General features: G+C 40.6%; 1 long non-coding RNA gene across 3 annotated transcripts in view; it reads left to right on the top strand.

Moving 5' to 3' along the window:
- The window catches only part of LOC116231802 (uncharacterized), a 32,785-nt gene extending 16,691 nt beyond the window's left edge, over nucleotides 1–16,094 (top strand). For 2 of the 3 annotated variants that reach the window (XR_016470109.1, XR_016470115.1), the window contains exon 5: nucleotides 1,270–1,466. This is a non-coding gene — a long non-coding RNA (uncharacterized LOC116231802). Of the gene's footprint in view, nucleotides 1–1,269; nucleotides 1,467–14,959 lie in introns of those variants that run through there. The other variant, XR_016470114.1, reaches the window with a different exon arrangement.
- The last annotated feature ends 1,434 nt before the right edge of the window (nucleotides 16,095–17,528 follow it).

Raw genomic sequence — 17,528 nt, 5'->3', positions numbered from 1 at the left:
CAAATAATGAGTGAAATGATGAACAGTATGTTTAGGGAGATAGACAACGTGATCAGGTGAGCATTCAAAAACTGCATAAAGGATTCAAAGGAGAGACTGGGAACCTGCTTAAAAATCCCAATTTCTGTAAAATCAGCAGCTCCCTCTGGAGTTGTATGCCACATTGTATGCAGATACCACGTACATATTTCCATCAGTGTTTTCAATCAATTGTATATACCTATAGCTCCATAGAGCAAAGTGGCAAACTTAATTAAGGCCCAGTATGTTTTGAGCATTAAAAAAGAAAAAACAATGGCATGCAGGCCCTTGAAAGGCAGTTTTAGAAGAGAAAGCATTTTTTCTCTTTACAGAAGCAAGATAGCAGTGCTCAAAGTTTACAAATATCCCAGAATACTGGCAGTCTGCCTGGACTTTCAAGGTCAAGTTTTCACTGAGAACCTGTGAAAAAGATAAACTTTCCCAACGAAACTCTCTGAGAGCAGAGAGAGATTCGTTCTAAAAAGCTAAAAAGCAGCTTTTGCCTGCATTCTCCACCAAGAATGTCAACAGTTTACGGGCTGGTTCGGCCTGGTTCCGTGACTAGCAGGACGGAGGGATCCGCAGATCCGTGCCTCCGGAAAAAAGGGAACAGGGGACCCCAAAATAATTAAAAACAGTGGCAATGATCTGAGGAGAAACAAACTAATTTACTAAATATATTATCGGAATGCAAGATAACACAGCATAATACAATATAATTAAATTTGAAGATAATAAATCAAATATAATGAGAGAGAGAATGTCTGAAAGGTGGATAGGCCTCACCACAACGCTGAGGTGAGATGCGCAGTCCAGTTGAGCAGCAGGGAGACAGGAGGAGAACCGACAAAAAGCTGGCGAAGAAGAGCACATCAGGTGACCTTGCCAGGAGTTATATCTCGAGACTCACTGTGATCGCAAGTCCCCTGGGGAACACAGTTCTTCTTCTTTTCCGAGCAGGTACCCAGAACTTGAGCATTAACAGTTAAACTCCCAGTGCCCCACATGATGTTATGATGTGGAATACCGAAAACCAAAAATCACAAAACCATGACAGTTATTTACTATGACCTCAGGCCAGGCCCTAGCCATCTCTCTGTACACCTTAAAAGCAATTATTTAATCAAAAAGATAGATGTGACTAATTCTACTTCTAGAAAGCTTTAGCCAGCCAGGTGGTCAGCAAGTAGAAGCAGGAATTGTCAGCCTCTGATATTCTTTGGTACTAACACATCCTCTGTCTTGTAGGATTGCTATTTTCAGATTCTGGCACTGACATCTGACACCGTCCTGCACTACATCTTTGTTGAAAAATTGGAGAAAAATGGATTTGATGAATGGACTGCTTTCTGGAGAAGGAATTGGCAGGATGGTCATACTCAGAAAGTTGAGGTCAGCAGCTCAATGTCCAAGGGGAGACGGTGACAAGTGGCATTCCTCAGGGATCGGTACTGAGACTGGTGCTATTTAACGTCTTTGTAGGTGATATGGGACTGAGTGCACCCTCAGCAAATTTGCATATTATGTTAAGCTGAGTGGTGCAGTTGACGCACCAGGGAAGGGATGTTATCCAGGGATGCTACCTGGACAACCTTGAGAGCTGGGCCCATATCAACCTCGTGAAGTTCAACAAGGCTTAGTGCAAGGTCCCTACAAGGACAGGCTGAGAGAGTTGGGGCTCTTCTCTCCAGGGAGACCTCATAGCAGCCTTCCAGTACCTGAAGGGGACCTACAGGAAAGCTGGACAGGGACTTTTTAAAAGTGCATGTAGCAACAGGAGAAAGGGAATTGGCTTTAAACTGGATGAGGGTAGATCTAGGCTAGATATTAGAACGAAATTCTTTACTGTGAGAGTAGTGAAACACTGGAGCAGATTGCCCATTGAAGTTGTGGATGCTCCAACCATGGAGGCATTCAAGGCCAAGCTGGATGGAGTTTTGAGTAACCTGGTCTAGTGGGAGGTATCCCTGCCTATAGCAGGGGGGTTGGAACTTGATGATCTTAAAGGTCCCTTCCCCAAACCATTCAGTGATACTATGACTTTCCACCATTACTTTTCTCAGATCCACCAAGAAGTTAATTCTGGCCTAAATGGAAGTGAATTTTTTCCTTTTTCTCTTTTCTTTCTTTAGTTTGCCCATAGCACCCCCAAATAAAGCTCTTTGGTAAAGATTAACCAAGGTTAACATGGTACAGATGTGCAGCATGAAACTGGACTCTGCGTCATGAAGGATTTTTTTGTGGTTTACACAGATTTTGGCATTGTACTGGAACAGAAACAAACCAAAAGGTAGTAGGCAGGGGGATCCAGAGCACAAGTGTATACCACCTATTTCTATTATGCCCTGAGAGCACATGAACCTTTTCATTTAGAAGTAACTAAAGTGCTGATACAGAAATTTTGAACACAAGAATCTACAATATTACAGAACATTTTAGCTACAGAATGCTCTTTCATCACATGTTATACTCTTCCTAATAGTGTTTGGACAGCTGATGTAATTTAAGTGACTGTAGCATCTTCTTTTGGGGATGTATACTACTTTGAAAATTTCTCATTCTGGTTAAGTGCCAATGAATGAGAAATTCTGTTGGATTTCTTCTTCTACCCAGACAAATTAATCTTTCAAGTTCACAAATATAACTCCCTGGCTTAGTAATGTTTCATCAGAGGCAATCTTATCTATAGTAAGTCTGTTTACAAGCAGTGCTCACCCATGCGAACCTTTTGAGAGGACAATCAGTTGGTAGGAGAAAGAAGAAATTAATCTTCTCAACCTTGTCAGGTACACTATATTAGCTGATCTTTGCATATCACACATGCTGCAAAGAAAATTTGCAGATATAGTAAAAAATTCCTAGGTCTTCAGAACAAGCATATGTTATAAGCTGTACGTTGCCATGGGTTGCAGTGGAAGAGATAATGAACTACTGTGTGCCAGTCAAAACTGCTTCAGGCCTACTCAGATTCAAATAAAGTAACAGTGGAAAAAACACTGCACATTATAGGTTTACTCAGAATTATACAGTGCCTTTACTCATAATTTATTTAAGCAGTAATCTGCAGCTGTTAAAGTGGGTGTACTCCACACAGAAATAATCTGTGAGGAAAAGGCCAAGCTGAAGGACGTCTGCTCCTGTAAGAACTACAGCCAGTGATTATCTCCACTGAAGCAGGGACTACAAAGGAACAATACAACTAGAATCCTTATCTGCAGGAAAATTGGAAACATTGTGCACCAAGTGGCAGATACCATAAAAGTTAAGATGCCTGAAGGCATTATGCATGCTGCCTCAGCCTCTGTGCTGTTTGTTCATTGGATGAAGCCTGACAGAGTGCAGCTCACACTGAAAAGAAGGAAAGCTAAATCTTGGGGGCAGGGGAGATGACAAAAGCACAACAGTTTGTTTAACTGCTGGTATTTTTTTTTCCCTCTGTACCAGAATCAGTGCTAAAAGATTTGTTTTTGTTGATAGTAACTCATGTAAAATTCCCCCCCTATATACACCTCTATATAGGCAGAATTTTTTGCTGTGTCAGATCATTATGAGATCTCTACTTCATCATCTAATCAAGTGGAAGCCTGTTTCAGAAAGCAGAGGCATTCCCATAAAATGTATCAGTAGCAACTGTCTGAATTCAATAACTGTTGAAGCAGTGGTCGTAATTCTTGTTATTTCAGTAAAAATAACAATAGCAAACACATCTTCTCTAGGAAAAATAAAAACAGAGAAAAATGGGTACTTTCACCTATTTACACCTCAATCAATTGTTAATATGAAACTGATAAAAAGATATTTGATTTTTGTATGATGAAAATAAACATCTCAAGATAAGAATATTTCATAGGTAAAGTTTTAAGGGCAGGAATAAAATTCACTGTTGTTAATTTAATATTAATTTAATATAGATAGACACAGACCAAATAACTTCATATATTCTACCTAGTGACACTTGTTCCTTCCAAATATAATAAAAGTTAAAGGTCATCTGATCAGTCAAATAAGCTTTGCTTCTTTCCTTTCAAGCACAAGAGGGGAGCTTCAAAGATGCTTACCTGTACTGAAAACCAGTGTTTAGCTTCTGCAGTTGTCAATCTCTTCCTGGTACTGACGTGTGGAATCAAACTCTGTAACCCAGAGTTAGGTTATAAAGCAGGTATGTTTTTATTCAACATTTGGCACCAAGTCGGGTACAAGGGGGATAGTTCCTCTGAATTTGCACACGGGAGAGTGGGATCTCAATACATTTATAAGCCAAGCCCACACATATTCAGCAGTATTTCCCAAGACCTATTGACGTATTCATTACTTTTCCGGGAATTCATTTACATACTGTCCCTCCCCCTAGTGCATGCACAATAGTTTCCTCTGGTGGTCATTGGATGAAGGCTCGATGTCTTCCTCCCCACCTGGTGGTCGTCAGTAGTTTTCCTCGCCATGTCCTTCCAACCTTGGTCCCAGTTTTGAGCTCTTCTCCCACCCTGCGTGCTTCTTCAATCTCTTATCCTGTTTGTTCCCCTTTCCATTGTTCTCTCATTGGCCCCTTTCTGCTGACTTGAGAAGGCTTCCTTTTGAGAATGTGTTTGGGCTAGCAAAAGTTAAACTAAGAGATGCTATTTGTGAATTCCTTCTGAGTTAGCAAAACCAAGCGTTGTTATGGACCCCTTACATCTTGTATTCTTCAGCTTACTATCTGAGTGTGATGTTTTCTTCAAGTTTACAATAGAGTTTCAAGATGTTCTTTTCTTATCTGGCCTCACTTCCTACTTACCTGAATTTCTATACAATAGTTAACCCTCATCTTGTCCTCTCTTTACTCACATTCCTATACAATTGTTAACCCTTATCTACTGCACATCCTGCTCGCTACATTCTTTTGTCTTGGTTTCCTTTACAGCCAGCCCATGTTTGCCCTTCATCCCCTAACTCAGTACCTTTTCTACAATATGAACAGAACAATCATTAAATCATACAATTATTTAGGTTGGAAAAGATCCTCAGGATTGTTAACAATCAACATCACCTACTGAGTCCCATCACCAACCCTTAGTGCCCTGTTGTGAGAATCCTTCTTTGTTTTTTTGGCTCAAAGCTTGCTTTCTGAGGTATTTCTTGTGATAAGACTCTAGGAGATGAGAGATGAGTGTTGCTATGTGGCAATCAACATCACTGTGTGGACAATTTTACATTTGAAAGCATTTCTTTGGAGCTGTTTACCTTCAGAAGATAATGCACAGGACTGTTTACTGGCGGAAGATCTAGTCAGTGACCAAATAACTCCTGTTTGCTATGGGAAGCTGGGGGATGATGCCACTGTATTCTGTGAAGGCAAGATACAAGCTGGCACCTCCCTGTTCCCTCTTATCTGCTGACAAGGCCAGGAAGATAGGAACAAAGGAACTTCCACTGAGATTCCAAAACCAGAATCTGCCACTCCAAGGAGAGCTGACTCAACCACTTTGGATTTGAGCTGTCATTACAAAGAGAGCTGACTCAACCACTTTGGAACCACTGAAAAGGAGCCATCATCGCCATTGTCCTTAACAGAACTACACCCACCACTACTGAAGATCAATGACTGAACTATGAACCATGCTGGATCCATGGTGGTGACTATCTCCCTCTTGCTTCCTATAAATACTCCTTGCTCCTTCTTTCCTATCTTTTCTATCATCCTCCTTCCCTTCCCCATTACCCTAATTCATAATAGCGTTCGCCTTCCCCTTCCCCATCTCCCTGATTAAGATTTGTAATAAACTGGACTGACATTTGACCCGTTGTTTCTTAATCTCATGCCGGGTTCAGGGCGTGAAAAGAACCTCCTCTCCCTCCTATAAATTGGAGCGAGACACCTGTCCATAAATCCCTTGAATACTTCCAGGGATGGGCATTCCACCATTTTCATGGTCAGCTTGTCCAATACTTGACCAGCCTCTCCGTGAAGAAATTCTTTTTAATATCCTATTTAAACCTCTCCTGGTGCAATTTGAGATCATTTCCTTGCATCCTGACACTTGTCATCTGAGAAAAGAGACTGACACACTCCTTTTCTATTGTGAAACTTTCCAGATAATTTTCCCTGGAACTGCTTCATGGACCCACCACTTAGCCTGGTTGAACATGCGACTGGACTTGGCCAATCAGTCTTGCATATCCAGATTGCTCTGCAATACCTTCCTACCCTCAAGCAGATCAACAGTCTTGCCTAACTTGGTATCATCTGCAAACTCATAGAAGATGCACCTGATAAAAATGTTAAACAGAAGTGGCCAGTCACCAACTGAATTGAACTCCATTCTCCATGACTCTTTGAATCTGGCTATCCAGCTGCTTCTTCACCCAGCTAATTGTACACCTATTCAAGATATGAGCAGCCAGTGTCTCCAGGAGAGTACTGTGAGAAACAATGGCAGATGCTTTACTAAAATCCAGGTAGACAACATCCATAGGCTTTCCCTCATCTCATCAGTCATTTTGTTGTAGAAGGAAATAAGGTTAGTAGGGCAGCAACTGCCTTTGATAAGCCCCGATGGCTGCATTTGATCACTTGATTGTCCTGTCTGTTCTATGTGATGACATTCAGAATGATCTGTTCCATAATCTGTTCACTAGTACCAAGGTACTTAGAACTGTAGTTCTCTGGATCCTTCTTCCTGCCCTTCTTATAGACTGGCATCACGTTTGCTAACCTCCAGTCAACTAGGTCCTCCCTGTTTAGGGAGGAAAATGGTGAGCACTTCTGCCAACTCCTTTAGTACATTTGGAACAATCTGGCCCCACAGACTTGTGAATGTTCAAATGTTATGATAGGACATTTGTCATTGGATTGCAGGAGCTTCATCTAACTTCCTGTCACTGTCTTCCAAATCAGGGGGCTGGGTTGCCTAAGAACAATAAAGTCTGAGAAAACAAAACAAATGAGCTAAATTCTTTTCCTCGTCTCTCAACAGTGTGTTTCTTCTGAAAAATAAATAATCCTTTAGCTGTTAATGTATTTTAAAATTATTTGTTATATTTTACTGTACTAATGAGCTTTAGTTTGCCTTTGGCCCTCTGATTTTTTTTCCCTGCACAATTTCACAATGGCTTTATCATCCATTAGAGTTGCCTACCCCTTCTTCCAGAGTTCATAAACACTTTTTTCTCCTGAGCTCTTGAAGTAGCTCTCTGTTCAGGTAGGCTGGTCTTCCTCCCCCTTCCCCCAGCCAGATTGACTCATGGTACATTGGGACAGCCTTTTACTGTGCCTTTAAGATATCACTCCTGAAGAATACCAGTCTTCCTGGACTCCTTTACCTTTCAGATCTGCCTCCCAAGAGACTCTAACCAGACAAAGTCTCTAAATAGGCTCAAGTCTGCCCTTTGGAAACTCAAGGAAGCAGTTCTTCTAATTCCCTTCCTTACTTCACCAAAGTTTGAAAGTCCTGTGATCACTACAACTGAAATGGCCTCTACTCATAAATGCTTCCTTGACTGCAAACAACAGATCAATTGAGCCTTGATCTGACCCACTACCTGTGTCAGGAAAAGACCCTCCACACATTCTGGGAATCTTTTAGACTATTTCCTCTCTGCTGAATTGTATTTCCAGCAGACATTTGGGAAGTTGAAATCCCCCATGTGTATAACGGCTCCTATTTATATATTTGGCTACTTTCTTACAGAACATTTTATCTGCCTCTGCATCCCATTTGGGTAGTCTATAACAGATTCCCACTATAGTATCTGAGTTATTGGCTTTTCCCCTGAACCTTACCTGGATACATTCAACCAACACCTATCTTCCTACAGTCATAGCATTCTGTAACATATACAGCTATCCCACCTCTACTCCTTCCTTGTCTATTTCTCCTGAAAATACTATAACCAAGCACCACTCCAAACCATTCCTCCACAATATATTGAGACCAAAGATATCCTACTACTGAGACTTAACTGAACCTTCGAGTTCAACATGTTGATTTCCCATGCTGCAAGCATTTATTTTGAGGTAATTACAATGAGTCCCCAATGAAACTGTTTTATTCAGTGAAGTATCTGGAATTCCTTCATGCTGCTGCTCAGGTTCTCTGCTGAAGATCTGTTCATTTTCATCTTTTGCTGATTCTGGCATCAAACCAATAAAAATTTGAGTGGAATGTAGTTCCTCTCTGTCATAGTTTTATGATTTCTGGTTATCAGTATTCCACATCATAACATCATGTAATGCACTGGGGGTTTGACTGTTGATGCTCAAGTTCCAGGTGCCTGTCCAGAGGAGAACAACTACATTCTCCAGGGGGCTTTGCGGTCAGCAAGGAGATATAACTCCTGGCAAGGACACCTGACGTTCTCTTCTTCACCTGCGCTCCTCCATCTGCTTTTCTTCATTGGCTCAACTGGACTCCACTTCTCACCTCAGCATTGTGGTGAGGCCTATCCACCTTTCGGATACACTCTCTCTCTCTCTCATTATATTCTGCTGATACAATATTTAGTAAATTAGTTTGTTTCACCTCAGATCGTTGCCGCTGTTTTCAATTGTTTTGGGGTCCCCTGTTTCCTTTTTCTGGAGGCACGGATCCGTGGATCCCTCCACCCCACTAGTCACAGAACCAGGCCAAACCAGCCCATAAACCGTTGACACCCTCCCTTAGCAACTCTAGTTCTTTTCCACTATCTGTAGCCAAAGACATTTTCACCCTTCTTCATCAGATGGACTCTATCCAGCCACCAATAGATCACATTTTTTAAGGAGAGTCACACATCTAAAAATACAGACCAGTGATTATGACTCTAGTCCCACAGCGATGCATTGATCTGCTGGATAGAACTAGTCCTTTAAAAGACCTTTTTTTTTGAATAGAAGGATTGAAGAAAAGATCTGTGCTCCAGAGCTTCTTAGAGCTGCTCTAAGGCCTCTGTAGACCTTCATGACGTGCCTTGAACTGTTCTTAACAACAGTTGTTGATGCCCATGTGAAATAACAGCAGTGGGTAGCAGACTGTAGGTTGTACAAGGTCAGCAATAGACACCTCCATTCCTTACAGAACAATCATATGTTATTATCACTCATTGCCCTTTCTTGGTTGGACTGGTTGTTAAATTGGGAACAGATTTAATTGGCAACGCTACCATCTCCCCTGACGTGATTGGTCCTTCCTCCACAGTCTCCAGAATAGTGAAGCAGTTCTGCAAGGACACATCTGGCAGTGGGAGGCATCTCTTCCTCCTGCTGCTCTTAGCTATAGTTTTGGTCTCTGAGTTCAGTGCAAATTGTCTATGAATCTGCATAAATCCATCTCAGCTTCCCTTATGTTGTGCAGTATATTCATTATCTCCTCAGGTCAGCCACCTGTTGCAAGCAGGTGTGCTGCCTGTCCCTGCTGCAAGAGAAAGATCTAGGCACTTTCAGCTGCCTGAGGTCTGCACTGTAGCCTCCCCCTTCAGTATCTGTGTGTGAGTGGAAGCATTAGACAACGATGCATATGGCACTCCAGTTGGAGCTGCAGCCCTTGGTTTCACATAAGTGTCTAACCCACCAGTTTTGTGTGTTTATTGCCCTCTTTTTAAATATATATTTGTAAAGATTTTAAAAAGTCTTTTTTAATATACTTATTGTGTACGTATTATATGTTTATATGCAACTTAAGAAAACTCCTCTTCAGTCAATACTGCTCAGACAAGCCAAAAGGTTGCATGCCCATGGAAGTAAGATGGGTGGCCTTCTCCAGTAAAAATAGTCTCACATTTTGCTGCTATTCCTGGTCACTACTAAAAATTGAAGGTCTTTTCTCATTCCCAGTAGAACAAAGATTCATAGCGGCTTTCTCACTGGAAATGACTGATTTTCATAGGCTGAACAGGAGAGAAGTAGGCAGCCAGTGGAGCTTTGAGACATACAAATAGTACTATTACATGGACTTGAGTATTACAGTAAGCTACTACTGTAGTTCACCTGTTCAGACTTCTATGACACATCTCTCCATGACAGAAGTTTTTTTTTCCTCTGATGTCATGGTTTTATAATTTTGTTACTGGTGTTCCATATAATAAGCACTGGGATTTAAAGAGTTAATGCTTCAATTCCACGGATTATGGGTAGTTCTGGGTACCTTGTTCTGAGAAGAGAAGAACTACATACCCCAGGGGACTTTGCATTTTCCATTTTCTGTTCAGAAGGAAAGATAAAAATTGTTCGCAGGTCACAGGATGCTTGCTTTCCCCTTTCTGCTCATCCTGGCTGGATGTGATGCCTTCAGCACTGGAGTAAGGCCTTTTTTTTTTTTTTTTGGACACTCTCTCATTTTGATTTATTAGTTTCAATTTCAATTATATTGTATTATTTTGTGTTAGCTTGCATTCTGATATTTTTTTTTTCCATAAATTAGCTTTCCTCCTTAGATCATTGTTGCTGTTTTGTTTTTAGGCCCATTTCCCTACTCTTTCCTGGGATATGGGTTCCCCACCACATTAGTTGTGGAATCAGGCTGAGTCAGCCCGTGAACTGTTGACATTTTTGGTGGAGAATGCGAGCATAGCCTGCTTTGGCTGGGAGAAGATATGCTTTTAGAACAAATCTATCTGCTGTCAGAGAGCTTTGTTTGAAAGCTTATCTGTACTGTTGGTGCTATACTGAAAACAAGGTCTTGAAGTCCAGAAAGATTACCTGTATTCTAGGATATTTGTAAACTTCCTAGGTTTGCTAGCTTACTTCTGTAAAGAGGAAAAAAATGACTTTGCTTTCTCTTTTAAAACTGTTTCCAGAGGGAGTTGCTAATTTCACAGAAATTGTGATTTTTAAACAGACTCTTGGTCTTTCCCTTGAATCCTTTATGTGTTTTTTGAATGGTCATCCAATGATCATGTTGTCATTCTCCCTGAATGCATTCTTCATCATTTTACTCATTTCAGTCAGTGTCTGCGTTTATAACAGTTTGCAGAGGCCTTCTACAAAGCCAGAGAATACTGAGTGGCAGGCAGCATGGAGGGACTTGGGAGAGACTTTAGAGAGACGGGCATCCCCAGTGTCACGGAACTTTACTCCTGAACACCTGCACGATCCAGAAAGCCTAAGCAGATATTTGAGACAGGGAAGCTGTGCCTCCTCAGATCTGCCTGAGCCATAGATTATTTGGGGCCTGGCTTATGCTTATGGGGCCTTATTCAATACTATCCCAGAGAGGGAGAGAGTCCCCATGCCAAAAGGGAGAGTTTCCAAGACAGAGTATGAATTGTGCAAGAGTTCCCAAGCTGAGAGGGACAGTTTTCAGGAGAGAGTCTGAGCCAAGATGAAGAATCAGAAAAGATTCCAGAAAGAGAGTCTTCTAGCCAAGAAACAGAATCTCCAGACTGAGTGAGAGTCTCTGAGCTGAGTAGGAAAGACTTCAAGCCAAAAGGGAGGATCCCTGAGCTGAGAGAAAGAATCTTCAGTCTCAACAAGACATCCTCCAAACCAAGCAAGACATCCTTTGAACCAAACTGGAGAGAAAGAGTATTGGAACTGAGCAACATGATCAATCACCCAGACTTGACATCAGTTGCCCCTGTAAGAGGATAGAAATTGAAACAAACATCACCTCATTTAGAACATAAGAAAGAGAAGGAGGAGAAAGAGAAAGAGAAAGAAGGTTTGGGGGAGTGGCCCCTATTTTCAGGGGAGAAGCCCTCAAGATCACAGTCATCAACACCAAGGAGGGCTAGAAGAGAAGGAGAAGGTGAGGAAGATATTGTCGCCATTACTACTTGACCTCTGAAAATGACTGAAGTTTGAGGTTCAAGAAAAGACTTTTCACACCACCCAAATGAACACATTGCTATCTGGTTACTTCAATGTTGGGCCAACAGTGTGTTCCTAGATAGTAGATAGGCTTGCCAACTGGATAGCATTGCTAAGGATTCAGCCACTGACAGAAGTATTAGTAGATGTCAGGATGAAGCTTTCACCCTCTGGAAGCAGATGCTGTTAACCATGAAGGAAAAATACCCCTTCAAAGACAATCCAGTGTCTGAGATAAATTGTCATGGTTTTGTGATTTTTGGTTTTCAGTATTCCACATCATAACATCATGTGGGGCACTGGGGACTTAACTGTTAATGCTCAAGTTCTGGGTACCTGCCCGGAAGAGAACAACTACATTCCCCAGGGGACTTTGCGGTCACAGAGAGGAGATATAACTCCTGGCAAGGTCACCTGATGCGCTCTTCTTCGTCTGCTCTTCTTCGTCCACTTTTTTTTTCCTCGGCTCTCTGCCAGTCTCCCTGCTGCTCAACTGGACTGCGCATCTCACCTCAGCGTTGTGGTGAGGCCTATCCACCTTTAGGACATTCTCTCTCTCATTATATTTGATTTATTAGCTTCAATATTAATTATATTGTATTATAGTGTGTTATCTTGCATTCCGATAATATATTTAGTAAATTAGTTCGTTTCTCCTCAGATCATTGCCGCTGTTTTTAATTATTTTGGGGTCCCCTGTTCCCTTTTTCTGGAGGCGCAGATTTTGCGAAATCCCTCCGCCCGCTAGTCACAGAACCTGGTCGAACCAGCCCATTGACAGAAATGGACTATTATGGAAAAAGGCATCGTTTTATTGAAAAAATGCACCATGGTGGAAATGTTACCAGATTCCACTTTCATTCCTGATGATCCAAACCAAGAGCTTCATCCTGAGAATCAGGAGTACACTAAATATGTGGTGTAAATTCACATAGTGTACCATGGCTGGTACACTAACAGCCATGTACGGCAGAGGGCACAGATGACCCCTTTAAAATGAACTGATTAGTAGACTTTATGACTTTGAGCTACATTTAGCCTCTCCACAAGCTTATGTTTCAACCATTTCAAAAGAAACTAAAAAACTGGATCAAATAGAGAAATCAAGGAGATATGTTCAATGGATGAACTATCCACTGTGCTTCAATATGATGAACCTGATGAACCCAAAGAGACACTTGAGAATCAGGATGATCAGAATAGTCTACTGGAGGGCTGATCAGATTGGTTTCCTCCCAAGTTGCATCATCCAACATCTCAGCTATTAAAAGAGGACTCACATTTTATAGCTCAGAGATGCAGCCCTAAGCCACAAGGCTCAAAGCAGTTCCCTTGTGATTACGAGTGCACTGTTCTGTTTGTTTCCTTGCTCCCAGTCACTGCAAGTGCAAATAACTGTACAACACACTACACAGTTATGATCAAGGTCATTTGAATCTTAACTATCAGAGTTCATCAGTGTCACAGGAACTCTGTTTATATTGCCAGTCTGTAATATGACAGTTACTCACCCCCCTTGAAATAAACATAAACCACTAATACAGCTTCTCAGTAAAAGGATTTCTTTACACAGAGTAACTCATTTGCATTAAATCACTTCTGCTAGCAGAGGAAGACAAGTGAATTTTAAGAGTTTAACTTTTCACATATATGTGACAAACATTTGTAACCACACTTTAAAAAACACACCTTCCATGTTTGTGAAGAGCATAGGTGTTATTACAAGCATCAGGGGAGGTGATGCAAAGAATTACTTAATTCAGACAGAACATCTGGAAGTCCTGCCTTTTTCCTCATCTATGCCCCAAGTAAAGTATGCAATAAAGAAATTGAACCATAACAATTAAAAAACAATTAATTAGTGGAAATTTCTTTAATGTTTGATCCTCATTAATATGATTCTTAGGCCTGAACAGTGCAGAACAGTGGTAAAGTGGTTTTTTTTTTTTTTTTTTTTTTGTTTTAGTTACAGAAAAAATTGATGTGTGCACACAAGCACAGTATATTTAGACTTCTATAGGGCATAGCTGATCAAGAAAATAGATCAATACAAAGTTTTGAAGTTGGGCTTGTTAAGTCTGGAGAAAAGAAGGCTGCAGGGTGATCTAATCACAGCCTTTCAGTACCTAAAGGGAGCCTATAAACAGGGGGGGAGCCAACTCTTTGAAAGGGTAGATAACAGTAGGACAAGAGGAAATGGTTTTAAGTTGAAGGAGGGAAGATTTAGTCTTTAAGGGGAAGTTCTTTCCTATGAGAGTGGTGAGGTGCTAGAACAGGCTGCCCAGAAAGGTTGTGGATGTCCCATGCCTGTTCAAGGCCAGATTGGATGCACCCTGGTCTAGTATTAAATGGTGAGGTTGGTGGCCCTGCCTGTGGCAGGGTGTTGGAGATTCACAATCCTTGAGGTCCCTTCCAACCTAGGCCATTCTGTGATAGCAGAGCAGCTAGATCTTTTAGTCTACAGCAAGCAAGAATCTACTTAGATGTGATACCAGAAGGTACAGAAATAAGAGAAATTACTTACCTTCAGAAGGCCTATAAGGTCCTCAAGTGCATAGGGATCTCCAGATGAAACATTCTCACCTCCACCTGCCAACCCTTAAATGAAGTCTGTAAAGGGGTGTATCCTGGCTTCATCCCTTCCAGTCACTCAGATGCATTGCTTGCACCTGAATTCTCCTGAGCTGGCCCTGCCTTCCTATCAAATGTTGAATCACTGGTTCAAGCTGTGACTTACCATTTCCATTACAGTCATCATTGCTAACATCCATCAAATGGTTTTAAATTATCTGCTAGCAAATATCTAAGGAAAATGCTAAATCAGCTAAATGCATGTGTAAGATACTGTACAAAGACTCTTTTGTCTCAAAGTCTGCCTGAGTTTCTGCAAGCCTTCCCACTGGATAGACCTCACCTCAACCAACCACGTGGTTGCCAGGGACAATGAATGTAAGGGGAGAATCCCAGCTCACATTACATTCTAGGCTACTCCTGAGATGGGACAAGGTGACCCTAAGATGAGGGCCCTGGATTCTCAGGTGTAGGTAAGCCTGCACAGTAGTATCGAATGTGCCAAAAACACCATTACCATGAGAAACCAGAGAAAGACCAGGCAGTTTATAAGGACTTTGCAAACAAAAGACTCATGCCTTTTTCATCTTTTCCCTCTTTGCTTAGAACATCCCATCACTGACCGAGAGAGAAGATGCAACACCCCCCCATCTCTACTGCTTACTGGGAGATTCATGGAACTCTGTGAAACTGCAGTAGTGTTACATCTCTGCTTTTCTATAATGAACCCTTACCTTTTCTATCTTTTTACTATTTTTACTATCTTTTCACTATTTTTCATAATTTTTACTATTGCATTCTTTAATTCCTCCAAGCCTAACTAATGATAAACGTATAATAAACTGGTTGGGCAACATCTGACTCTAAAAACATCTTAATCTCACTCTGGGTGTATATACATATATCATGAATCATCTTTCCTCTGTTAATTGGAGCAAGACAGCATGGTATATCGCATCCAATTTTAAGAAGAGTAGAAAGGATGATCTAGGGAACTACCAAGGTATTAGTCTCACCTCAGTACCAGGAAAGATCATGGAGCAGATTTTCTTAGAAGCTATGCTAAGGCACATGGAAGAGAGGGAGGTGAAATGGGATAACCAGCATAGCTTCACCAAGGGCAGGTTCTGCCTGACCAGCCTAGCAGCTTTTTATGATGGTGTAACTGCATCAGTGGACATCTGTTGCTAAAGCATTCTAATCTTTGTCAGCTGGGAAAGCAGTTTTGAGTTTGAGTTGAACAAGTGAGCAGGCAGATTCTAATAAACAGTAAATCATTCTTTTGCCTTCCTACTCTATCACCTACTGTATTGTGTCCTGGGATATAGGTAATTTTCTTCATAATTTTAATAACATCTGGCAAGAGCTAGTTGGTACTGGGAGTGATAAATGCATGTGAGTTATAGTATACTGCTCTGTAAAGAAATTCAGGAACATAGAACAGTATTCTTAATATGTCACCAGGGCTGCCTCCCTAATTCTACAAGCACTGCCAATATGAATTGTACTCAGTGCATTTTAGAGCCATACCTCGGATCTAGCTTCTTTGGATGCTCCTTTGTTCTTGAAGTGACAGGACAATCCCTGATGAGTTTTAATAAACTTACTTGAAAATCACAGTCAAGGCAGAAGTGACTTTCTTTCTCATTTTGCCAGTGCTATATTTATTACTTGTCAGGGATGTGTAACTGTTATATTTAAATTTCTGTTTCATGCTTTGAGCTCAGTTCTTGATCTTCTTTTCTTGTCAGTGGAAAGTAAAATAAAAGCTTTAAAGATGTGTCTATTTCAGAGATCCAGTCATTTTGTCATTAGTATTTTAATGTACAACTTTGAAGATGAATGACTTGGATTAAATCCTGATGTGCATGACTGACTTTCTTATTCAAGTTCTAATAAGGTTAGGCTCAGACCTTGTGTTAGTTACTTATAATAAGTTCTTTACTTTCTGGATTGCTGAAGAAAGCCTATCAGCTGATTGCATGTAGTTGTCAGTCTTGCATTTATGTTTCACTAATGACAGCATAACAGACACTATGTATGCTGAACTCATTGGTGTTTTCAGAATCTTAGTGGTTTGAAACATGCATATGGAACTCAGACGCCTAATTTTTTCTTTTGATCACTGTGATTTGAAGATAGCCAGCTCTGTAGTATGTTCTCTAAATTCATGTGATGGAGAAGTGTGTACTATGCTTTCAATGTGATGTGAAGAGTAGTACAAGTTAGTTTTCCAGAGCCAAATATGACTTGTCTTGCCATCATCTCTGAACAATTAGTCACCAGTGCATGGCTTGAAGTTCTATCAAGGAGTAAGACAGATGAAGAAAGCCAGAGTCTTTCCGCTTTAAGTTATAATCACCTCAGTGATTAGCAGAAAAGAAGATAAAAACAAGCAGTATTTTAAATTTGAGAGTCTCTTTATAAGTGGAAAGGACAGAGAAAAAATCTGGTAGAATTCCTTACCTTGAAGTCCTAGATTCATGAAGTGTTGACAGAAAGGTATTTCTTGAAGATTTTATGTTCCAAGCCCTCACTCAAAGTGTTGTTATGAGTTGATTCCTTGAAAATGACAGCAGTATTTGACAGAAAAAAATGCCAGTAATTTGGTGAGAAAAGTTGTTTACCCTCATTCCAGGAAAATGAAATGAAGTGCTTTAGAAGAACTGCAAGGAACTGCACTGCAAACTGCATTTTTCTGCTAAACTACAGTTTAATTTCATTCTCCATAGATACCATGTAATACAATCCCTAGACCATAATCCTTAGGCCTCACATAAAAATGAAGGTACTGTGCAGTTTCCATGAAGGGAAAAGCAATAGAAATATATTCTAGAAAATAAAAAGCTGACGAACTTATACTGGCAAAATAAGAACCTACAAAAAGCTTACTGATGAGCAGCATTTTTTGCTTGCATATTCAAGTAAGCTTTATTCATAGGTGATTAAAAAGATTTTTCAGGCAAAAAATAGTCTCATCATAATATATATGATGGAACATGATATAGTGCACTGCACTATGGAGACTAGAAGATGCATATTTAGAACTGATGATTCACTTTTTGACCAACTACTTGTGATTTAATGGTCAGCATTCATACAGTAAAAATACGTAAGAATAATTACAAACAGTCAGTGTTTACCTATAAGCATAAAATTTTGTAAGAAAAACAAG

This window comes from Phasianus colchicus, chromosome 1, assembly GCF_987193195.1.
Source record: "Phasianus colchicus chromosome 1, bPhaCol1.hap1.1, whole genome shotgun sequence".
In the NCBI taxonomy this organism is placed as follows: domain Eukaryota; kingdom Metazoa; phylum Chordata; class Aves; order Galliformes; family Phasianidae; genus Phasianus; species Phasianus colchicus.
This window is presented reverse-complemented; position numbering and strand designations above follow the sequence as displayed.